Source organism: Lepus europaeus, chromosome 12 (genome assembly GCF_033115175.1).
Source record: "Lepus europaeus isolate LE1 chromosome 12, mLepTim1.pri, whole genome shotgun sequence".
Taxonomy (NCBI): Eukaryota; Metazoa; Chordata; class Mammalia; order Lagomorpha; family Leporidae; genus Lepus; species Lepus europaeus.
Genome location: NC_084838.1, coordinates 64,815,066 through 64,841,566, shown reverse-complemented (window position 1 = coordinate 64,841,566; position 26,501 = coordinate 64,815,066).

Sequence of the window (26,501 nt, the reverse complement as noted above, 5' to 3'; positions counted from 1 at the left end):
GGGAACAGGAGATGGGAGGGGTGTGAGTGGGAGGGAAATTATGGGGGGGAAGCCATTGTAATCCATAAGCTGTACTTTGGAAATTTATATTTACTAAATAAAAAAAAGAAATATGCCTTATGTTATATTAACTTAACATATTAAAACAATAACTATGTAGATAATTTTAATTCCCCTCTAACCTTGTTAACTACCTAGAATATAAGTACAATGAGGACTTCATCTAGCATTCTCTTTCTTTCTGCAGTGCTATGAATAGCACCTGACATATAATAAGAGTACAATGCATAGTCACTGAATAATGGAATGCATTAAATATAAAAGCTCATCTGGTAAGAAATTTACCTTTAGGAACCCATTGTATTCACAAACAACAAAGAGGCAGTTCCTAAATGTTCCTCTTTAGCTTCAGAGATTCTCCCAAGGTGAAGTTAAACCTTGCCAACTACCCCTAATCCTACTAGTTCCACAAATGAAAGAATGTTAGCATGTCTCCCAATTAATTTCACGTGATTTTGTTGATATAATTATTGCTGGTGTGGCAAAAAACAACATGGTCAGCAAGATGATTCATTCCTTAAAATGATACCATACTAAAGCCTCAAGTTTCCATGATTGGAAAATTCTGAAATCTCCACTGTATGACTGGCATTCATTAGAGATTTTGATAAAGACTTTTATTATTCAGTCTACTTATATGATTCTTTAGCATGCATTAGAATCACTTGCATTGTAAAGCTGTAACATATATAATTACTCTATCCCTCCCTAGGGAGGTCTATACTGGGGTTCCAGCATTTGCATTAAAGGGTGGGCTTTTGGAACATTGTTTAAGATGCCACCTGGGATGTCTGCATCCTATATCAGAGTATGTGATTTTGAGATTTTGAGTTCTGGCTCCACTTCTGATTCCAGCTTCCTTTTAGTGCCCACCATGAGGTAGCTCAAGAAGTTGGGCCCCTAACACTGACATTGAAGACCCAGATTAAGTTGCTGACTCCAGATTTCAACTTTACTCCGCCTCTGCTTTTGTCGTTATATGGGGAATGAACCAGTGAAGGGAGATCTCACTCTCTCCTCTCTCTTTCTTTTTTTGTCTCTCAATTGTAAATGCAGAATCTCATGAAGCACCACTTTGCTGCCAGGTACATTGAACAGCCACCTGCATAAAACACTTGATATCTAGAAGATAGTATGTAACAAAAAAGCAAAATCATGATAGGATAAAATCTATTCCACTATGCTAATCACTATATTCCTAGTTCAATTCTAAGGCACAGAAAGCTCAATATTTATAAAGAAGAACAAATAAAATCAACAGTACAAATAGTATTTAATTTGTGTGATAATAATCATCATCATAATCAATGGAATCTGAACAAAAGTGTGTATCAGGATTTTAAAAGTCCTAAGAGGAGATGGACTGTCCTAAGGAAACAGGCTCCATATGAAGTTGAAATTTGTTGCAAGATTGAGTCACAATAAATGTATCTTACTAGTGAGAAATTAAATGGTAACTTATTAATGTGTTTGGTAATATCTGGCCATGCTTAGCTTTGTTAGAGATAATAGATGTTTCTGTTGAGAAAATGTGTTAATTGTCTAATATATAAAGATTATCCCTCAATCTTAATATAATTATCTTACAAACTTACCTTTCAAAATGGACGTATAAAAACACATGTAGAGATTGTTTAGAAATACTGCATTTTGCTGTCTTGAAAATATTTTAAGCTTTGTTTTGTTTATGTTTTATTTGATAGACTTATTCCCCAAATGATGAGATTATACCTGACAGATACTTTTAGCTCATGACAACTAAAGTATTAAATCTTTAACGGTTAGAAAACACTTAAATGAACCCCTAAAATCAGATCATGGAATTATCAAGCTGTTTCAAAATTTAGCAACAAAAGAGGAGGCGGCAAGATGGCGGAATAGGCAGGGAGCACACTTAGTCCGGGGGGAAAGAAAGTTTAATATAAGTGGAGATACTGCAGGGTCAAGGAAGAGTAGGGGATGAAACAGCAGAGGAAACTCTTCCGGAACTAGTGATTCACAGTGGACCTGCGTGGAGAGCGTGGGAGCCCAAGTTCGGGACACCAGCGGCAGACTCAACACACCAGCGCTGGAACGCGAGGTGAGCCGAACCTCCATAGCCCGAGATACCAGCAGGCAAGCGGAAAGAGGAGGTTAGAGGGAACGAGGCTTGAAACTCCGTGGGGAAAAGTTCACCAGGCTAACTAGAAGAGAGAGAAAAAAAATAAAAAAAGTGACTGATACGGACACAAGTTTCTCTCTCTCCGCTCACCTCTCAAAGGCGAGCAAGACAGAGCAGGCGCCATTTTGGACATACGTCATAAGCAGGGCGACCTCAGGTCTGCACCAGCCCTGAGCCTAGCAGAAAAACCTGACTCTGGGGGGAGGGGTGAAATAACAGGAGATTAGCATCTAACTTGGCAACCCAGTGGGAGACTGCAGGAGAATTGGAACCCACACTGAGGGCAGCAGAGATTCCCTGTGTGGTCCTTGGGAAAGAGCTTCCGATCTCTGGCTCCTGTGGGTATATCATTTGCCTGCTAACTACCTCCAATTACGTTCAGCTATGTGGAATTACTTCCCTTTTAAATCAAAAAAAGAAAGAGAGATTTACCACACCTAACCTGGGAGTGTCATCCTTGACACACCCTCAACCCTGAGGAACCAAACACAGCTCTCAGTCCACACTCATCTCAAGTCTCTAAGGCTCCACTGAAAGCAGACAGTCCACTTAATATAGAGCCATAGTGTAACAAGAAAAAACACCACAGTGAAGAAACCAAATATCTCCAACATGCCAAACAACAAACGCAAAAACCAAGCTAACAAGAACAAGGAAGAAACTATGACGCCCCCAAATGAAAAAGACACCCCAATTCAAGATTATGAAGATGATGAGATCGAAGAAATGCAAGAAGCGGATCTCAAAAAATTGATAAGAACATTAAGAAGTTCTCAAAAACAAATTCTTGAACTACAGAAATCCTTCATGGACAAGATAGAAAATCTCTCTCGTGAAAGTGAAATATTAAGGAGGAATCAAAATGAAATGAAACAACTAGTGGAACAAGAAACTCTGATAGTGATGAGAAATCATAATGAAATGAAGAGTTCAATAGATCAAATGACAAACACATTAGAGAGCCTTAAAAACAGAATGGGCGAAGCAGAAGAGAGAATATCAGACTTAGAAGACAGAGAACAGGAAAGGAAACAGGCAAACCAAAGAAAAGAAGAAGAAATTAGAAATCTAAAAAATATTGTTGGGAATCTACAGGATACTATTAAAAAACCTAATATTCAGGTTCTAGGAGTTCCTGAAGGCATGGAGAGGGAGAAAGGATTAGAAGGCATTTTCAGTGAGATACTAGCAGAAAATTTCCCAGGTTTGGAGAAGGACAGAGGCATCTTAGTACAGGAAGCTTATAGAACCCCTAATAAACATGACCAAAAGAGATCCTCACCACGACATGTTGTAATCAAACTCACCACAGTGAAACATAAAGAAAAGATCCTAAAAGGTGCAAGAGAGAAACGTCAGATCACTCTTAGAGGATCTCCAATTAGACTTACAGCAGACTTCTCATCAGAAACCCTACAAGCTAGAAGGGAATGGCGAGACATAGCCCAGGTACTAAGAGAGAAAAACTGCCAGCCCACAATACTATATCCTGCAAAGCTCTCATTTGTGAATGAAGGTGAAATTAAGACTTTTCATAGCAAACAGAAACTGAAAGAATTTGTTGCCACTCGTCCTGCCCTGCAAAAGATGCTTAAAGATGTGTTACACACAGAAACACAGAAACATGGTCACCAATATGAAAGAAGGTAAAGGAAGGAAACCTCACAGCAAAAGATCACAGGAAGCTCAATTTCTCTTTGACATAGAATTAAACTCTGATGCTCTGTTAAAGCAATGTGTTAAAGTAATCTATTATGTTCTCTTGATGTCTGTTAAATTCTAATTGTTCAAAAACAGCTGAATTTTTATTAAGAGCTATGGGTTATTTAAATATGTGCTTATTTTCAAAAATTTGAATAATCACCTTGTAACAATGATCAAATTTGGTCTATGTTATGTCATGATTTTAAGAAATCTTATTTCAACCAGATATTTTGGATTTTAAGCCTTCTTGGCATTCTTGACAGGCATTCAAAAAATCAAAGTTTCAAATAATCTGGTCTCTAAAATTTCCAGTAAATCCTGGACTTTGGTTTTTCCAGCTTGGGCCCAACTGAAAAAATCGAAGGACCTATGTCTCTCATCTTATAGAGACACCAACTAATCAGTCTATTTGGAGTATATTAGAAGGACTGTCAAGATGTGATGTGGTACCAGACTTTAAGTTTCTATAATGGAAAATGCTATTAATACAAATGTTTGAGAATTAAAAAGTCTAATGATCTTGTGTTACTAGACATGATCTTATCTTAATGAGAAAGCCCCAGAGGCCTAAAGGGTTAAATACTTGTAAAATCCTACAGGTGCTTTCAAAAATACTGTGAAGTAAGCAAGTGCTTCTTGTTGGTTGATGATTTTATAATTTTAAACATGGCGACTTAAAGTCTTTTGTCATCCACAGTTATATATGATCTGCTGCTCATAAAACTAAAGCGTTGTTGGTTCTGTGTTTAGCTGTCCTCCTATAGGTTCCTATGGACTTTTTCCAGCCACTTTTATTGTATTCAGTACTTTGGGATGGCTCTGTAAACAGCTGAAGCCAATAATGTATTAACAGTACCAACTGAGAGAAAGTATGGTTAACTGAGGTTACTAAAAAGAAAAAGCAATTCAAATCAATTGGCAATCTACAAAAAGAGTTAAAGATTTTAAAAGCTATTATTAAAATTGCTATATTGGTCTATTATGCTATATTATAGGTGTGTACATATTGTATGTCCACATGGGGAAATTTTATTAAGAGTTTTATTTTAAATGGCTTATAGATAAGATTGTCCATAAATTTAAGCTGCTAAAATCAGTCAAAGATACATTTTAATTTGTGGGACCTGAATCTGTGTATCATATGTTTTAGACTTGTTGGTAGAAAGAAACTAAAAACATTTTAGATGGTTGTGCTTAAGTTTACTGGCTAAACAAACTACACCATGTTAGATATTTAAGAGGTGTTTTCAAATACATGATTCTTAAAATTTATAGAAGGCATTGGACCTTCTGGTAAATGTTTTCTTAAGTTGTTATCTAATGGTTGAAACGCTTTGCTAAGTATTCATGTGATATTGCTATTGTCAGCAAGCGATCTAGGACTTGCTCCCTCATTTCTCTATTCTAAGCCCAACTTGTTCTTTCATTTCTCTATTCTCTTCAAGGTAGGAAACTAATTCTATTATGAAGGAATCTGTAGGATGCACAATTTAATCTTTAGACCTTATAAAAGAGATGGCTAACATTTTTCTGTAATAGCATAGCCAAAATAAGAGCTGAAATAATAATCTCATAGCTAGATTCACTTCGCCATCAGCGAAGTATACAGTAAGTAGAAAAAACCTCCCTTTCAGACCAAAGGGAAAGAAAGTTTTAAAGTGAGAATATAATTTTCCTCATGGGCATTGTCTACCTTAGAAAAACTACTACAGAACATGCCTGTGACTATAGACTTGTAGTTCAGGCCACCGAAGATTAGAGATGGGAAACGGGCACTCCCTTGACTTGCATCCTCTGGTCTGCTTTAACACAAACCAGGAGGAAAAGAAAGCTCGGCAGCAGAAGCAATGGGTGGCAGGCCTATTAATGGCTGATCTGTACAGTGATCTGCCCTCAAGGAGACCCAACAGGCCAGTCCACTGCAGTGGCTTTCAATGTGGTAAGCCTGGGCTTCAGCAGAAGTCAGCTTGTGAAGAGCCCTGGCAACTCTGCCAAGAGTTGGATCACTGGAAATGGACCTGCCCTGGAGTCGAAGGATGCCCAGGTCAGAGCCACAGATCTTATTGGCTCTAAGCTGAAAAGCCCTTCACTCAGCCCAACTTCCAAAGTGACCACTGCAGCTGAGGGTGTGGTCAAGTAGGGTCAGCAACATTGCAGGCAGAACTGTAAATTTCTTGTTAGAGATGCCCCCTGCCTTTACCTGGCCAGCTCTCCTCCCAGCCCAGCCAAGTAATGAAAGTCAACAGAGTGCCTTCCCCTAGGAGGTTCACACCTCCCTTAGGATATACCCCATGTGAAGAGATAGATAGGTCTGGGCCTCTTAACTTACAAGGCCTAAAGCCCACCAGATTATTATCAAGCCCCTTCTATCAGGTTCTATTTGCCTCTCAATCAGAAAACTTAATTGTAGCTTAGACAGCACCTTTCTTAGCTCCTCTAATAATGACTCTGTCCTTTGTTCTAGGCCCTGTCTAGTGCACTTGGGCCTCATTCCTTTGTAATCATAACCTCTACTCTACCACCAATGGCTCTACTCCCAACATGTGTGTACTGATGGTCCTCTTCCCCACTTAATGCTGTATAATTGTTCAAACCTGGTAAATGCCACTCTTAGGATCATTGGTTACTATCCTCACTCTGTCTTTTATGACCTTGTCTAAATATGATCAGAGTCGGCAAACTTGGAAGGCTTCCATAGCCTTGGCAACTCATGACGACAGCCTAGGATGGTTACTGGCGCCATAAACTAGAGTGTCAATTTGTTGGGTCAACAACAGGAGCCACTGTGCACTTGCTCCTCATGTGGGATCTCTGTCCTTAATGTGCTGTACATTGTGATTTAATGCTATAACTAGTACTCAAACAGTATGTTTCACTTTGTGTTTCTATGTGGGTGCAAACTGTTGAAATCTTTATACTAAATTGATCTTCTGTATATAAAGAGAATTGAAAATGAATCTTGATGCAAATGGAAGGGGAGAGGGAGCGGGAGAGGGGAGGGTTGCGGGTGGGAGGGAAGTTATGGGAGGGGGAAGCCATTGTAATCCATAAGCTGTACACTGGAAATTTATATTCATTAAATAAAAGTTAAAAAAAAATTTAGCAACAAACATAAATAAGGAACAATTAACATTTTACGCAAACAATAAATTTAACTGAATACATGAAAATCCCACTACATTGTGTACCACTTTCAAAATTATCATTATGTTAATAGTTCTTCTGAATATTTAGTGAATGTTTTAAATTATGCTTAATTACTATTTAAGTAAATAAATGAGTTATCAAAGTAAGTTACTACTTGGATCATGATGAGGTTCAGCAAAGAATGAAAAGAAAACTGTTTATAACACAGCAATAATGAATCAAACTGAAATGTATTCCAGTATTCAGAACAGATGTCCAAATACACTTCAGGATATCAAATAATTATTTGAAAGTCTGCAATTACATATAGGACCCTTGATATTTTCTATTTGTGAAGCCCAAATTATAACAGCTATAGTTACATAATTAAAATAATGTAAGGTGATACATTATTTATATATAAAACTAAATAAGTGAGGTGACTTAAAAAACTCATAGACAAAAGGAATTAATAGATACATTTAGTGAGCCATCATTTACACATCAGAGTTCCTGAGTTTGATTCCTGACTGCAGCTACTGACTCTAGCTTCCTGTCAACGAAGACTTGGGAAATTGTGGAGATGGCTCAAGTTAACAGGGTTCCTGTCACTCTTGAGGGGGGATTGGATTGCATTTCCAGCTCCTGGCTCTGGCATTGGTCCAGCTACAGCTGTTGTGGCTAGTAGCTATAGCTGTCTGCCTGTCTCACCCTCTGTGTCTCTCTACATTCAAATTTTTAAAACTGAAAAAAGTTTTTTTTTTTTGTACAAATAATTTTTGAAATCAAGGAACGGCATTTTCATAATACATATTTTATAAAATTTTTTAAACCTCTCATGTGCATGAATTTCAAGATTTTGCAACAAAACAATCTTTCAATTTTATTTTTCATGAACATTTTGAAGATAAAACACTTACCATTCATCAGTACATAAGACTTAAAAATATATCTTATCCATTGAGATTATCAATGAATTTTAAATTTCTTTGTCTACTTTACATTTTTCTCTCTCTATGGTCTCTATTTTAACAATGAACATGTGTAAATTCAATGGTGAAAGCTTAAATATCACAAATGCTAATACAATTAAATGTGGATTATTAGTGAGGCATTATACCTTAATGGATTAATTTTTATTAAGAAGCCTCTGAACTTGCAAAAACTTGGTTTAACAGTACAACATAAAAAAACAATGTTAAATCGAGTGTGAAATAATGAAGGTGAGCCAAAATATACTAGGACTTCTTATGAACTATCATCATCATGTTTCACTTACCAACAAAAATCCCCATGTTGTGCATCATGAAGAATCAGTGCATTAAAGAATATAGTTTACCACTCATCTTGAAAGAGTGGAATCAGGAAGGTTATAGTACCTCATTTGACCATTAACCAGCACACATTTTCTAATCTAAAATTAGAAAACACTTGATGATATTACTCAAACCTGTTTTTGGACACCTGCAAGAAAAAAGAACACTGGCACAAAAGCAATACTGACAAACAAGAGCTGCCCTGGTAAGCTCTTAGCATTTCCTAACATGTCTTAAATGTGAGAAAATCAATTGTCATTAAACTTCTTACCCACTGGTGATTTCACCTTACAGATTATATAACAACAAAAGTATTTCAACAAGTATTCACGGACTTAAGTAATTAATGAGTTATTGATCTTGAAATTTTAATATGAAATGACTCATAATAAGACTATTTAAAAACTGTATGTTAGTATTAGAAGACTGAAGTGTATCTTCTCCTTTGTATGAGACTTATACATATGGAATGTGAAATATTCCAGGGCATTGCAGATCCTATGGTTTATATTTGTTCTCAAACAGCGTTAAGTCACCTACCCAGAACTGGGAAAGGAGAGATGTGATGTAAAGTGGGTTTTCACTGTGAAACCATGGTAACTTCCTGGTCTCTGACACTGGCCTGAAAGTCATTTTAAAACAGAACCTTTTCAAAACTCGAGGGTCTTCCCTACAACCCATGAATGTCATGGCCTAACTACTGTCTGGGAAATAGATAATGTCTATACTCCACAAAGGATTCTAGTTAGCTAAGTCACTTCCAAGGCCATTTTGAGACATTGAGTTGGCTCAAGCTTGATGCAGATGTAATGAAACAAATGGACCTCATTTTATTTTAGCTCCTGCTCTGGCTTTCAGACTTAAATCATTCAGATCAGGGAAAGATTCTGGCTTACTAAGAATGTTTAAAAAGGATTCCCACCTTCACAGTTAGGCTTAAAATGGATGACTTCTGACAGGAACACTTGGAAAACAATCATTCACTTCCTTCCATCAATACTATGTTATCCCAAGGGCTTGTTCAGCAGATGGACATCATTTGCATATTTGACTACCACAGTTTTCTTAATTGCATTTCCCCAGCATACTCTATTATAATTGTAGTCTATTAGGTTGCCTTTAGATTTTCACTTTGAAAAATATACACAATGTATTATATTCCCTATATGGAAAGCCTCCCTGAAAAATCTAGCATTGGGAAGTTTAAGTCTTTTAAGACACACTCAAAATCTATCACCACACTTTAAGCTCAACTATAACATCTCTCAAGCATATTTAACACCTCTACCTTATAACAAAACTTTAATTAAAATTATTTTTTAAATTTTGTGTTAGAATATTTTAATATTTAAATTTTATTTTTTAAGACAAATTGTAGCAAAAGAACACTTCTGAACTGGATGTCAGTCATGGTGCAGGCTATATATTTAGAAACAAAGGGTTAATTGGGACATTGCTGCACCATCCTCTCAATTTTGCATTACACGAGATACATCTATACTACCCACCCAATTTTGAATGAAGATATTCTTTTTTGAATATTTATTAAAGGCAGAACATTAGAGAAAAGAATATGGAGAAGTTGAAGGGAGAACTACCTTCCATCAGACTGTTCACTCCTCAAACACTTGCAATAGCAAGGGATGGGCCAGGCTGAATGCAGGGGCCTAAGTACTTGGTCCATCATCTGCTGCCTTCCCAGGTGCATTAGCAGAAAAGTGAATGGGAACAGAGCAATCAGGACTCAAATCTGCATGCTGATGTGGGATGCTGGCATCACAAAGCAGCAGGTTAGCCTGATGCACCACAATGCCAGCCCCATATGAAACTATTCTTAAATGGTTTGTTAGGGATGTCTTCCATGTAAGAAATATAATGCGGCCAGCGCCGCGGCTCAATAGGCTAATCCTCTGCCTGCGGCGCCGGCACACCAGGTTCTAGTCCTGGTCAGGGTGCCGGATTCTGTCCCTGTTGCCCCTCTTCCAGTCCAGCTCTCTGCTGTGGCCAGGGAGTGCAGTGGAGGATGGCCCAAGTGCTTGGGCCCTGCACCCCATGGGAGACCAGGAGAAGCACCTGGCTCCTGCCATCAGATCAGCGAGGTGCGCCGGCCGCAGCGCACCAGCTGCGGTGGCCATTGGAGGGTGAACCAATGGCAAAGGAAGACCTTTCTCTCTGTCTCTCTCTCACTGTCCACTCTGCCTGTCAATATATATATATATAATGCATGGTATAAATTAAATTAATGTTAAATCCAGAAACAGAACATCAGACTCTGTTTATGATATTTACCTTTAACATAATGTTATTGTTAGGTGGACTAATGTATTTATTCTTGATGCCACGTCTGAATTTTGCAAGATCGTTAGTTTGTCATTTATCCTAGAGAGGAAGTTCTTGAAAAAGTGACAGGTAAGTCTTATGGGATCCACACCAATGTGGAGAGGGGAGACTTAGCTGATTTAGCAATATTGACTGCTTATGATTTTAGAAATTTAAGCAAGTCTCCTAATTAAGATTCCTCACTATTTAAAGGAAACATGAAGTGAGCAAAAATTCTCCAAATTTTTAATTGCCATAAGGATTAAGGCATATAATGCCACATCTCTGCTTATTTGTTTGCTCCTTAGAGCTCCAAATCTGCTGTGTCATCTCTTCTCTGTCCCTGTCCCTGACAAGGAACACGTCAACTTAAAAAAAGATCCAAGAGAGCCAAGAGTTATCACATTGCCATTAAATAGCAATTGATGCAGCTGAATATCACCATTGTGAGTATACTTTGCATGGTGGACCCAATTCTTACATACAAATTAACACCATTTACACAGACTTCCACATAGACAGAAGCTTATCTTAAAAGAGATATTTCTGAAGAACTTATAAGAGCTCATCATATTCAAAAAAAGCTTCTGTTTTTAAAATATATTAAAAATATGCATATACAACATTGCTGCCTATTAACTGTAGCAAAGGAGCCAAGAATCCCTCTGCTATTGTTTCAAAATTAGACCTCTAATGCTCAATAACAATTGTTCATAGAAAAAATTCTGCATTATTTCACATGAGAGACAAAATTGTTTTGACTATCAGAATTGTTTTAACTATTCAAAGCATGAGATTTTCTTTGAATATATAAAAATTCATCAGGATTTTCCAAGAAGCAAAAATCACTCAATAAAGGGTCTTCAAAAAGATCCAGGAAAATGTCTGTTATGTAAAAAAAAGTTAAGATTTTAAAATTAGCTTATATTTTAATTCTCTTTTCTACAAATAGTTGAAATATCTTATATTCAAAGAATTATTACATAGATATAAAATGGTAGGTAACAATATGCAGCAAGCTGTATTATATTTACAAATACTATTTTCCAAATTCAATTTGTGAATTGTAAGCTTTGAAGAAGTGACTGGGATGGTATAATTGAATAATCGAAGATCAGATGAAATTTACTATTCACAGAGGGAGCACCATCTCTTTGGCAGGATTTTGTAAAGATGGGTGACAGTATATTTGGTCAGAATTACTTAGGAAATAAGGGAATTTCAGTAAGTAGATCTAGGACAATTCTGCACCCCAATGAAGGCTTTCATATGCTAGATGGCTTTGGCCAACCTCCTGTTGTGCATCTAGAGGAAGAAAAATCTGTGTAGAATTATCTAAGCTTAAACCCTACCACTGTTTGCATATACACACAAAACATTTTGATGCATTTTAAGTATACACGAAATTTCGAGGATACAACTGCTGTCAGAATGCAAGAAAAATTAAACTTAGAAAAACTGTCTTCTTTAAAAAATGTCAGTTTTCTTTTGGACAAAGATCGCACTACCTACTAGAAACACGGCTCATGATCTCTGATTTAATGCTATAAACAAATGTGACTAAAATGATATAGTAACTGTGATATAGTAAATGTTTATGTACAGTCATCTCATTAAAGGTATTCTGTGCATAGATGTAAGCACCTTACTATTTCATTAGATCCACATAGTGGTATTGCCCAATCACAAAATAACTGTAATTATTTATTTATAAAATACTCAACATTTATTTCTCTATTATAATTATAACTGGGAGAATTTGTCAATGCAGTTGAACTTATATTTCATTTGTTAACGTTTATAGGAGTCCATGGCTGTCATTGTGGTGCAGTTGGTTATGCTGCTGCTTGCAACACAGTCATCCCATATTCAAGTGCAGTTGTAGTTCTGGCTATTATACTTCTGATCCAACAACTTGCTAATGCACCTGGGAAAGAAGCAGAACATGGTCCAAGTACTTGGGCCCCTGCCACCAATGCAGGAGACCAAACTGGAGCTCCAAGCTCCTGGCTTTAACCTAGCCCAGACCGGGCTGTTGTACATTTTTTAAGTGAACTAGAGGATAGAAGATCTCTCTCACTCTCACTCTTGCTCATGTAATAAGCTCTTGCAGTTGTAGACAAAACCAAAATAGAGTGATTCACGCTGAAGTTTCACACCACCAAGTGAAACCCAAGTGGTTTTCTGATTTCCAGAAACTCATGACAGAGAAGGTGATAACAGCCAAATCTCCAATAGGCCAGCTTTAGCCACAATGAATTTACTCTTTACAAAGAAAGCCACTTTAAACCTATAAATTTGTCTTATGTTATTTGTTTCTGCTTTCTCAACGCTTTTCTATTTATAAAGCCTAAAACCTCTGTTCTGTTCATTGGAACTTGCATGCTGTCTTATAATGAGGCATTGCTCAATTCTAGAATCATAAAAAAAAATTGAGACGTTTAGACAAAATTTGTTGTGCTTTTTTTCTCTCAACACATTTCCTGACAGTGATACATGCTAAAAAAATAAAATGCACCAAGTCTAATATGGTTAGGAATAACTGTTATGGCATAATAATAATGGGTTTTAGATCATATTCTGTATTATCATTGAAACATTTAGTAGTGTGAGTCTATAGGAAAGGATGACTTCCAGATTGAGAGACTATAGAGGATGACAGTCAAATATTAAAACAAGAGCTCTAGGGGACAGGTGCTGTGACATAGTGAGTAAAGCCACCACCCACTATGCCAGCATACCATATGGAGCCTGGTTCAATTCCTGGCTACTCTATTTCTGATTCAGCTCTCCCTGCTAATGGGCCTTGGAAAGCAGTGGAAGATGGCCCAAGTAATTGGGCTCTTGCACCCATGTGAGAGACCTAGATGAAGTTCATGGATACTGGCTTCAACTTGGTCCAGCTGTGGTTGTTGCAGTTATTTGGGGAGTGAACCAAAGATAGAGGCTCCCTCTCCCTCTCCTTCTCCCTCTCCCTCTCCCTCCTCCTCCCCTCCCCCTCCCCCTCTCCCTCTCTCCCTCTCTCCCTCTCCCTCTCTTTCTGTTTATGTGTGTGTGTGTAATTCTGACTTTCAAAATAAATAAATAAATCTTGAAAAAAAAGGAAGGAAGGAAGGAAAGAAATAAGGAAGGAAGGAAACAAGAGCTCCAGGGCGCTGAAGTGAAGAAAAATATGTAAAGTCCAGAAAGAGAAAATGAAAGTTAAGAATGAAGTGTCCATAATTAAGGATTATCCACTCTTTTGAGTAGGAAATTAATTTCTTTATATTTCTGAAACCAAATCCCTAAACAGAACCTTGGATGCAGATGTTAGATACCATCAGGTCCTAATCACCCATAGTCTCCCAGCTTCCCATTTTTGACTTAAAGTTTCTTTGTCCTGCTTTTATGATTGCAAATGAACCTTTGACTAAAATTATCTCACTGAATTGAGGGGGTAATCCAGTCAGCCCTTTGAGGTCCCTAATCACCAGAATCATGAGATCATTCACAACCTCTAGATAACATCTTGATATTTGGGCTTGTCTTGACTGGTTTCCTTTCCAGTAACTCCAGGCTCCCAATAAAATGTAACTGTTGCCTGCACATAGCCCCCAAACTGACCAGAGTCCTTTTGCCATCATCAAAATTCCCTAAAGGACATGGTACTGCCAACTAATCAAAGGCGAGCCTGAACAAGTGCCTCTAAATCCTAAATTCAACATATAAGAATATTTATCCCTAACTCCACCAGGAGCTTTAGAATTAAACAGTAGCTGGCCATCTACTTGCTGTGTGCTTTGCAATAAACATTCCTTTCTTCCGCCACCCTGGTTCAGTGATTGGCTTTCTGTGTTTTGGGTGAGTGGATTCAGATTTGACAGTTCTCCATAACTCCTCCAATCATTTTGGAGGGGAGGCATTCTATATAATTATAAGAAAAGTAAACTCAGGGGCTGGAGTTGTGGCATTGCTAGTAAAGCTGCCACCTATGCTAAAAAGAAAATTTAACACAAGATAAATCATGAGCATAAATATAAGAATATAAAATATATTTTTAATTCTATATATTTTAATATTCAATATTTACTACTGTCTACCAAATATATAATCAATTTCTATTCCTTTAGAAATACAAAAGCCAGGGCCGGCGTTGTGGTGCAGCAGATTAAAGCCTTGGCATCCCATATGGGCACTGGTTCTAGTCCCAGCTGCTCCTCTTCCAATCCAGCTCTCTGCTATGGCCTGGGATAGCAGTACAAAGTGGCCCAAACCCTTGGACCCTTGCACCCATGTGGGAGACCCAGAGGAAACTCCTGGCTCCTGGCTTTGGATAGGTGCAGCTCCAGCTGTTGCAGCCATCTGGGGATGAGCCAGTGGATGGAAGACCTCTCTTTCTGCTCTACCTCTCTCTTGTAACTCTGTTTTTCAAATAAATAAAATAAATAAATAAAAAAGAAATACAAGAGCCAAATATATAAAACTGTTGGAAGAAATCATAGAGGGAATACTAGTGACTTTGAGTTTGGCAATAACTTCCTATATAAAAGGCTGAGGTTCTCAAAACAGTAAAAATAGATCTCGCATATGATCTAAGCACCCCACTTTTGGGTAGATATCTGAAGGAAGTGAAAGAGCATTGTCAATGAGAGATCTGAATTCCCTTGTTCACTGTGGTACTATTTACAGTGCAAAACCTGAAATCAACATAGGTGTGGACTGATGAAAGGATGAAGAAACTATGGCATACTAATGCAATGGAATATCTTTCTGCTGTAAGAAATAATGCAATCCTGACATTTGCAGCAAAATGAATAGAATTGAAGACCATTATGTTAAGTGAAGTAAGGCAGATGCAGAGAGACAAATACAACATACTTGGTCTCATATGTGAAAGATTTTTCTTCTTTTTTAAGTTAGTCTGAATTTAGGATTATTATTAGCAGAGTCTGGGAACGGGGGTAGAAAGGCAAAAAGGGAGGTTCTATAAATGGTATCAAAACACAGATACAAGTAATGGGTTTCAGCATTCCACTTACAGTGGGAAACTGCAGATCACAATGACATGTGAAGGGCTGGAGAAGAGGAGCTGGTAGGTTCCAAACGTGGAGGAAGAGTGAGGAAGTGGTGATTCTAAGTAAATAATTTGATCAGCTTACACACTACACATATGTTGCCATATTGCACTATGCCTCATAAAGGTATACAAATATTATCTGTTAATCAAAAATTTAAAAAAATTGAACCATAAAACTAGATTCATTAAAATTAAAATAGACTTTTTGGAAATCAAAAGCTATTACTCATCTGAAGACACTATTATTTAAATCCAAGGTATAAATTAGGAAAAATTTATATGCATATAAAAAAGGCCTTGTATTTTGAAATTTGATAAGAAGAATATGAACATCCAAGTAGAAAAAAAATGATGAAAGACACTTCACCAAAGAATACATATGGATGCCAAATATGTTCATGAAAAAGATGTTTCATCATCATTAATAGTAAAACAAACGTAAAATAAAGACATGATATAGATACCTTTCCATACCTATTATTTACTAAATTTAATTTACTCTAATTTACTAAAACTATAAACACAAATCATGCCAGTGTCACTGGTGTTATGGAGGACCTGGAACTCTCATATAGTGCTACTGAGAATTCTAAATGGCACAGGGAATCAAAAATATTTTGAAAGTTTCTTAACAATTCTTAAAATATACATATCATAAGACCCAATCATTCCATTCCTAGACATCTGCCCAAGAGAAAATAAATAATGTGTCCATGCAAAGAATTGTAAATGAATGTTCACAGTAGCTTTATTTATAATAGCCAAAAACTGACAACCACAAATCTTCAACATGTCACTGGCTCAAAAAATTATGGAATATCCAAAATAAGATGTATAAAACTACTGACAAACACATATTGATATTTCACATAATGATGATGAATGAAAGAAGTCATAAAAGTACAGCACATGCTGTATGATTACATTCCTATAAAATTCTGGAAAATGCAACTACTTTTATCTATTCTACAGAGGAGGAGAGAAAATGAACAGAGAGAATCAAAGAATTAGTTATGCTTCATAAAGGGAAATGTAAAAGTTAATAAAAATGTCTTGTTTTGAAATTGCTCTAAAGTAGGACTTCCATTTCACAGCCTGAGGCAATTTAGTCTCCATTGTCCCTTAACATATAGTGAACAGTTATATCGGAGCTCCATGTAACAATCCCAAGGATATTCACTCTTGGAGTCAGAGTTATTCAGAGATTTTTAAATGTGTTGCTTAACTCTTCCTAAAGTTTGCCTTTGAGGATAATAGTTTCCTTTGATTATGAATCCTGAATAGTTCCACATTTAGATTGTCTTGCATAAGCTGGATATTATATTGAATAAGAATTAAAATTCCTGTTGAATTCTGGATATGAATAAGGAATCATTCCACCCAACTGTCAAGTTAATGGTTTACATTTGCAAGTTGTGTTAGGTAACTCCATAGAAGCTACATTGTAAATATTGATGCACTAGCTATTATCTTCCATTGGATAGTAATCACTTTGATACGAAAAGTTATTTGTTTCCTTATTATATGTAATTCATGCAAGTTTGTCAAGTATTAGTGAATAATGAAGAAACCATGAAATAAAAAATGGTCCCTCTGCTGAAGGCATTTAATCTACAAGTGTGTGTGGTTGTGGTAGAGAAATAAGGCAAAGAGAGACTGATCACATAGATGAGGGAGTATGTAAGGGGTAAAAAGTAGGGACTGGTGTTTGTTGCAAAAGCTAAAATACAGCTTGGGACATCTGAGTCTCTGCTTCCAATTCCAGTTTCTTGCTAAAATGCGCATGATGTGAGGCAGCATGTGATGGGTCAAGTACTTGGGTATCTGCTGTCCACATAGGAGTTCCAGATAGAGTTCTGAGCTTAGGTTTGGCTTGGCTCAACCCTGGCCCTGGTTATTATGGGCATTTGGGAAGTGAATCACTTGGTGGAAGTTCTCTCTGTATGTCTCTGTCCCTGTTTTTATATGTCTTTCAACTGAACAAAACATTTTTTTTTTGAAAAGTTAAGTTCACCTAAGGTAGGAAAATGTCAAGTTAAAAAGTTTAAAAAAAAAAGATTTCAAGAATAAAATGGCATAGGAGATATTTTTGAAGAATTAAACTTTAATATGTTATACACTAATTCAGGGACTAAATAATTTCATATCAAAAGCAATTAAAGAAATATAAAAACTCATTAGGAAATGAAAATGCCCTGTTTTGTCTCTACTTTGCTCTCTCCAGCATGTCTTTCTCTACTCCTAACTTCTGACACTTTCAACATTGCATAGTTCACAATACTGGTTTGAAGAATAAATAAATCTTGAAATAAAGTTATACAAATGACGAAGGATACAGGACATAGAAATTGACTTAATTTTCCTAAGAATGTTTCTTCCCAACTATAAAATGGATGACTGAAATTTAACTCAATTAATTGCCTGAAGGATTGTCTGAAAAATTCATAAACAATATAAATCACAAACTAAAACTTGAAAATAAAAATAAAAACAATGTTCTCAGTTTTCTTTCACTTCACCTGTTCCTCTTCTTTTGCCTTCTGCTCCTTTTCCTTTAACATTTGATCATCTTCTGGCACTAAGTAATTGTTTATTTGCACTGTGCAGGAATTAGAGCTATTTTAAAACACATATGCTAAGACAGTTAATGCTTGTAGATATACTGTGAGTACAAAATAAATACTCTTTAATTGCATGGGTACTCTACAGAGAATTTTCTGCAGAAAAAATATTTGCATGCATAAAATATAGCTGCAATTTTGCTAGAAAATTGAACATTTAAAATTTTTTCTTAAAATGTGTTAGCTACATAAATTAAAATAGTTTCATTATTCATTACTGTTAATTGATTTTATTAAAGAGAAATATACACACATGCCCCTAGAGGGAGAATAGTATCTGAAATTCCTATGCCTAAGTGATACTTCAAAAGTTAGACTTCATAAAGTTGCAATTTGAATTTAATCAGAAATTATTAAGACCCATGCATCAAGAAATTAAATGAAATCTATGTGCATTTTTCTCCCTAGATAAATTAAAATAATAAGATTCCTATTAAAGCTCTATTAATTCTTTAAGAAGTTAATACCAAAATAATAATAAGTTAGAGGCAAACTATTTCCATATAGTAACTTTTAAACATATTTTAATGGGATTTTTATTTTCATAATTTATATACAGATTACCATATACTCTGAACATTTTATGATCCAACATTTTATGAATTTAGTATTAATCTCAGTTATAGTTGCTGTCACATTTGTATTATTTCCACAGATATTTTCCCACTAAATGACCTAACATTTGTACACTTAATGTAACAGTTTATGGAATGGTAGATTTTTTTTTAAATCATGCATATCACTGTTTTTCACATTTATTTGCATTTTGTATTGGTTTCTTGGAAGCCAGAGGAGAGACTAAAGCAGATTGAGTTCCTGAAGATAGTGGAAGGAAAAAATGCAAAGATGTAAAATGAAAAGGCAATGGGAAATAATACAGAAAGGGGGAAAGCAATAAGGGATAAATAGTGCAGGCAGAGGAACAGGGACAGGGGTTCTGAATCAGTGTGCTCTGCAGTGAGCCTCAGTGGTTTTTAAATAATTATGTTTCATATTGAAGAATATGCACAAAGAATTCTGTCATACCACACCAGAGCCTCAGATCCAGGTTGGGACATTTTGGCAGACAGAGCACTTACTGAAGAACAGTTTAGGAAAGAAGCTTGAGGAGTGGGCAAATAAAAAGATATTCATTCACCAAAACATGAAATGTTGCCTTTCCAATATGGGTCATGTTAAATACTCTTTCTACATAATGTCAAAGGGTACATATAGAAAACAAAGAAGAAATACAATGCATTCATAAAAAGTTTGTTTGAACACTGTAGGTTAAACAAAATCAAGTTTCATTATTATAGAAATTCTGGGCACATCCATAAGTAGCTAGGCATTTTCAATATACAACGTGGGATTTCTTGGGGGATCTGAGTCTACTGGAAGACAGGTTTGGACACTAAAAATATGTTTTTCTTCCATAAAGTAAGTGACTTTTGGGGACAATTTTATGTAGTTTGAAAAACTGGTTCCAGGTATTGGGGATGAAAAGCTGACTAAAACATGATCCTTGTCCATAAGAATTTTGTGATATTAGCAATATATTTATATTGAGTTTCTACTCAACTGAAGTACTATGATCAATTACAAGTAATTGTATTCCTATGGTAAAGTAATGTGTACCGCCCTGGAAATTTGATCCACTGAATCAGGCAACACATCCATGTTGCTTTCCTGCTCCTTTGTTTCCAAGTAAAGATGTTAGCTCTTCAAATCTTTCATCAAATTCAACTCCATTTCAAAACCTTCACCAATTTGTAAGTGATGAAAAGTGATTTTAAGATGTCTCTGCTTTTATCCCCCTTGCAATGTGCACTGAGAGTAGCAAGGGGAACCTGTACAGCTGTTAGTCACTGAAACAAAGATGAAGTGATTGTTCTCGAAATAAATATACTTTTTTTCTGTGTGGTCAGCAGGCTCTCCACAACAAAAGGGACATTATTGCGCTTGATTTTTCCATGACAAACAGTTATGGTAGCTCTCAGCTTTTCTCTTGTTTTCAAGATGTGCAGGGATCATGGGGACACATTTAAATTTTGACCTGGTAATAACCACGATTGGCCCTCACAATGCTCCTTCCTGGGGGCTCTTTGATACCATTAGGCAAGAACAAGCTATCTGTCAGAAGAAAAGTAGGGCCACTTGAAAGTTGAAGATTTTGCCAGCTACAAAGGCAGAAGAGAATCTTACTTGAAGTCAAATTCATGAGCTAGATTTAGAAAGGAATTATTTGCTTTTAAGTTTCATTGCATTTCTCCAAACACATCTTCCCATTTCTTCACATTGTCAGAAGTACTAATGTTAATGATTGAGTTTTGTTTCTATAATTAATAGTCTACAGTTTTACAATTTAATAAAATTCAGCCTCTACTCATAGGCATAAATATCCTGTAATCATATATATAATCATATATGTAAAATCATATACATGTATACATTTATTAAATGCAATTGCTTTGCATTTTAGTTGTTAGTAACAATATTCTGAGCCACCATGGATTTTAGCATATTGTGGTGTAGTATCAATGTCAATAGATGGCAGAGCCTACAGTAAGCTATGGGAATAAAGGATAGTATAAAGACATTCTTAGATATTCCCCTTTAAATTCAGTGAATTAGAAACACATGCACACAGTTGCCAAATCATAAAAATGCTAATTTTTTGTTGGTATGCATTTTATAAAACAAATAGCCACATCTAAATCTGTCAGAGATTTGTCTGAAAATAAAATTGTTGGGGTAGAAAAAAAAACACCTCAGTTTTATCTAGTCATTGCACTTGTCACATACTCCATTTAAATGAACGTACTTATTTTATATTATTTGAAGGTTGTGATAGCTCTAGCACAGCATAAAGTGTTCATTTATCGCTTTAAAGCATTTACTTTAAGAGATGAGAAATGAAGATTCTGATAAAAGAAACCATAAAAAGGTAAATAAAGTAATTGATTTCCTTGAAGTTTCAGTTTTGGAGTAATAAAATATATGCCATCTACATTCTCTAACCCTTCATTCATTTATATACCCAAATTTTAAATTAACCTCAATAATTTTATAGGACAGCTGAACAGTTTTTACACTTTTGGATTCTTGCCAAGACAAGATGTACGGCAACCAAATTTCACAATGTCAAAAGGCCCAAGATGTCTTTATGGGGTTTAGATTAGTAACAGCTCAGATTTGAAGTCTTAAATGTGGCTTTGTTATTTTTAAACTTTTTCCAAAATGACATTTAGCAAGAGACAATTAAAAAATAAATTCCTGAGGCCAGCTTGTGGTACAGTGGGTTAGGTCACTGCTTATGCCAGCATCCCATATGACAAGTATGTAATAAAAGTTAGCTTTTATTACTAGGGATTCACTCTGTGATCTTACTGTGTCACTGTGTCATATAATATTTTCCTGAAGTGGCTGTAACAATAACTCACCTGTTCATTTTACAATAGAAGCCTCCTACTTTTCAGGTCCATGATCTTACTTACATGTAGAATCTCATAAAGTCACTGAACTATTAGATAGAGGAAGTAAAATGTTGATTACAAGAGGGTGAGAGGGTTTGGCAGGTAAAGGGGAAATATTCATTAAAAGCTAAAGGATTCTAATTAGAGGAATAAGTTCTGATAAAATATTTGCCCAGTAAAGTGACTACAGTTAAAAAATGTACAGCAAATTTCAAAATTACTAATCTTTTTTTGCTTGAAGTTGTGTGAATCTGTGTGACAGACTCAACCGTACTGCATGATGGAAAGAAGTTATATGACTTCCAAAATAAGATTATATAAGGTCATGACATATGATAGAGTCTCCTCTCCCCTCTACCCTTTTCCTTCTCCCTCTCTGCCCTTGCTGTTGGAATTCAGTCAGCATGCAGTGAGTAAGCACAAGTTACATGTAAAGGTTATGCATAGACTTTCAAAGCAAACATCTCAGCAAGTCCCTAACAAACAGCCATCTCCAACTGAAAGACACATGAGTGAGAAAGCCTTTGAAAAAAATACAAGCTTCATCACTGTCTCACTGCATTTCCCTGAGAAACTTTGAAGCACAGCCACTGCGTCCAACCCAGTCAATCCCAGAAAGAGGAGACACCAATGAGCCATCACAAGTATTTTATGCCAGGGTTGTGGATGATTTGCTATACAGCAACAGACATTCACTATAGTAATCAAGGTTTATTTTTATTATTTGCTTATTAAAAATGAGCTAATTAAAGGTTACTGAATTTGTTCAAGATAGATTGAGAGAGGTATTAAATATTTTAAAATGAACAGACTTTTCACAGCTATGGGTTCACAATTAAATTTAAGGAAATTTTTCAATTTTTTGTGATACCTAGAAAGGAAGAGATGAGCAAGGTTTGGCATAATTGTGAATCAAATGGGCAAATACATGTATTAAGGGGCCATGGTTTCTCAAATACTGATTGACTTCTCCTTAGGTAAAGAAAAGAAAATCTTTTCAATCAGCAATTGCCAGACTACCAAGATTTTATGTCCTACTACTACTGGGGTCAGTTGGAAAAAGTTCTGTCTCTTATTAAGTAAGACAAGGCATAAAGTAATCAAATGGCCAACACTCTGAGGGTTAATAATCACTAAGTGGCTCAGCTGCTCAGGAAAAATGTAGCCAGCCAACTCTTTCAACACATAAAACTAAACTCCAATTTAAACACAGTACTGGTATATGAATTCAAGATGCTAATTATAATTATAATTCAAAATGCATTGCCCAGTTTTATATGTAAGGACTAGCGGCTTTTAACCGTTTCAAGAAAATCTGTTGGACAAAGAAAAAAGTCTCTCAAAGAGTGGCATTTACTTGGAGAGTATCAGCCTCCATGAAGTACAAGTCCATAAAAAGAGAAGCTAACAACATTAAAAATGTTGATGAGAAAAATAAGAAAAGATATGCCTTGAATGTAAGTTATGCATATATTTTATAAGGCAAACCCTGTTATTCACAAGGAATTACATGGAAAGAACTATTCTTCAGTCAGGAAAGAAGTTGATCATAACTCTATAAAATAGAGCATCTTCCTTACCAGCAACTCAACTTTTGTTAAAAAAAAAAAAAGTCAAAATAAAGAAAATAAAACTTTAAATAAAGCAATCCTAATTACACAGCTATAGAAATGTAATTATGTCAAAGATAATAAAATGTTTCCATTTAAGCATGTTAAAGAAAACATATTTTCTCAGCAAATTGAAAAAAAAAAAAAGGCACCAAATAATCACTATGCTACTCACTGAGAAAAACTGCACATATACTAGCCACCCTCCCCCATACTGAGTTGTTATTTACTCAGTTTATCAATTAAGACCAGGCATTTGTGAGAGGCTGGCAAGTGATTTGTGGGTGCATATAAAAGTAACTAACTGAGCATACAAGTTAGTTAAAATCCAAAAATAATTACTATAATAATCTGATTTACTTAAATGTTAATAGTGTTTTGAATCTTTCTCCTAGTGATAAACAATAGCAATTATATAAGGAAATATTATTGTTTAATATCTGGGCCAACTTCTTATTACTCGAGGTGAAATGTTCCAGTTTGTCAAAGAGCCAAAACTTTATCTATTTTTACTGTTGCCAGACTGATGACCATTGCTCAGTGCGTGCTTAAACATCTTCACTGCATGTCAAGTGAATAGAGCATAAAAACGATTTAGGCTCACCAGGTTTCTGTTTAGAAGTCTGTACGTGGTGACAATTAGTATGACAGAGGACTTTTTATTGCCTTTCTGGTCCTTGCATTCCAAATAGAGCAAAAGGTTCCCAAAAGGTGGAGACCCTTTTGACCAGCAAATGTAAGAAGAATGAGATTAGAGATATTCTTGTGAACACATATCCAGATCCATTTCTCTCCTTCTCTGGAGGTCACAAGGACCTACACATGGAAAGAATTCTATAAATGATTTTCATAAATGTTTACTCTGGCTGGGTCTGTCTCCAGGAGACTCCTGAGAAGCACTAATAACCACAGATTGTGTAATCGATAGGACCAACTTTCTATGCCGTACTGGATGGCTTAAAAAAGCCAAAATAGGCATTACAACTATTTTGCATGCTCTTTCATGCTTTATAAAATCCCTTGTTTATTAAAATTTGGGTAGTTTTAATATATCTTGAAAAAGTGTTGCTTTGTAGATATGATACAAAGAAAAGGCAGTGGAAAATAATGACAATTAGTGAGACATAGAACAAAATACACTCACATTCCTAACCCTGCTAACTTTAAAGTGTTGCTCTTTTAATTGAGATCATTTTAAATAACTGTTTCAAATGATTCTTATTATTTAACTTGGGCTAATCTTGGCTCACACTTTGTTTCACTGATATAAGAAACTGAAAACTAATCAGTTATCTAATATTGACCAAGTCTCTTCTCCACCAAAAACCTTAGTGACTACCACTGAACATGGGTCAAGGCTACAATTTCTAATATCAATCAGCTTTTCCAGGCTCACTAGACATCGTGTGCCTTTTGAAAAAGTCAGGTTTACTTCCACCATAGCATCTTTTATGTGGTATTTCTCCTCCAGAAGTTGGCATATTTAAAATACTCCTCTTATTTAATCCTGCTAGTTCTTCACTTTTCAGCATGACCACCTCTTCTATCATGCTTCACTATCATGTTCAAATTGATTTTAAAATTATATTATTATTATTCCTCTTCATCAATGAATAGTTGTTACCTCATTATTATTCATTCTCATTCATCATTATCCATGTTCATATCTACCCACATATCTCATACCTTATAGTACATGGGGCAAAGTGAATTATGGTGAGTATCTGCATCTTTCTCAAGGCTAAAACCTAGGGTGGGTTCTATGGCACAGAGGAGTAAACCACTGCCTAGGATGGTAGCATCCCATATGCATCCTCTATCTGAGTGCCAGTTTGAGCACCAGCTGCTCCACTTCCAATACAACTCCCTGCTAATGTGCCTCAGAAAGCAGTGGTAGATGGCCCAAGTACTTGGTCCCCAGCCACCCCATGGGAGACCCCCATGGGGTTTCAGACTCCTGGCTTTTGCCTGGCCCAGTCCCAATTGTCACAGTCATTTGGAGAGGGAATCAGTGAATGGAAGATTCCTCTCTCTATCTTTCCCTCTCTATCTGTCACTCTGCACTTCAAATAAATTAAAAAATTAAAGAACAAAACCTCTATAAGAACAGGAAAAATGCTAATTTTTCCCTCCTAATAGATTGGTATCAAGCTCAACAAATGTCATTGAAATAATAAGATAAATTGATCACTTCAAAATGGTTTTAGACAGGTTTTGGTTTCTCAATTAACTATCTGAAACCTAAGAGGAAGAAGATACTCATCGTTCACACCTTGCCATGTTGCCCCCAGCACAATGCTGATTAGTTGGTTCCACCACACCCTCAGGAATCCAACTGGAAAATACATAGAGAAAGGTTCTCAGTAGCTACAGCAATCCAAGAACAACTTTCATAGAAAAATTCCAGGCAAAATGTCAGGATTACCAGCAGAGAGATGAATTTATGGACATGAGAAAACAGCATGCATCACTTCCAATGGTTTAGGCAAACAAAGAACAGAAAGTATCGATAGGAAACCCCTAGACAACTACATAGCATCTGATTTCAGCTGTCTAAATCAAAGTGATTTACATGGTGCCATAAAACATTTCCTCCTTCCTTTGCTGCTCTCTGCTAGAATCACCATTAAACTCTGAGAACAATGACACCTCACTTCCCTTGGATCAATCATTGGTACCCAACTCTACTAGGTAATGGATGGATATGTGACTTAAGCCAGGTCTATCTGATTCCTCCTCTTGGAATTTTTAATTTTGAGATGAGGTTAACTGGATAACTGTTCAAAAACCAATTAAAATTTAAGATGTTCATGGTCTAAGGTACCCAGAATATTTGAATAAATAATTAAATAAACCTGCAAGCCTTTCTGTAGTAGAAAATATTGAAATAAACATTCATTGATAAAGGAATGGGTGTGTGTGTACGTGCGTGTGTGTGTGTATTTAATAAAGCAAACAAGTGAGGGAGGAAGGAGGTAGGGATGGAAGGAAAGAAAGAAGCTTAGATAAAAAAGATAGAAAGATAGATAGATGAGAGAGAGAGAGAGAAACAGGTTTCAATTAACATTCATAC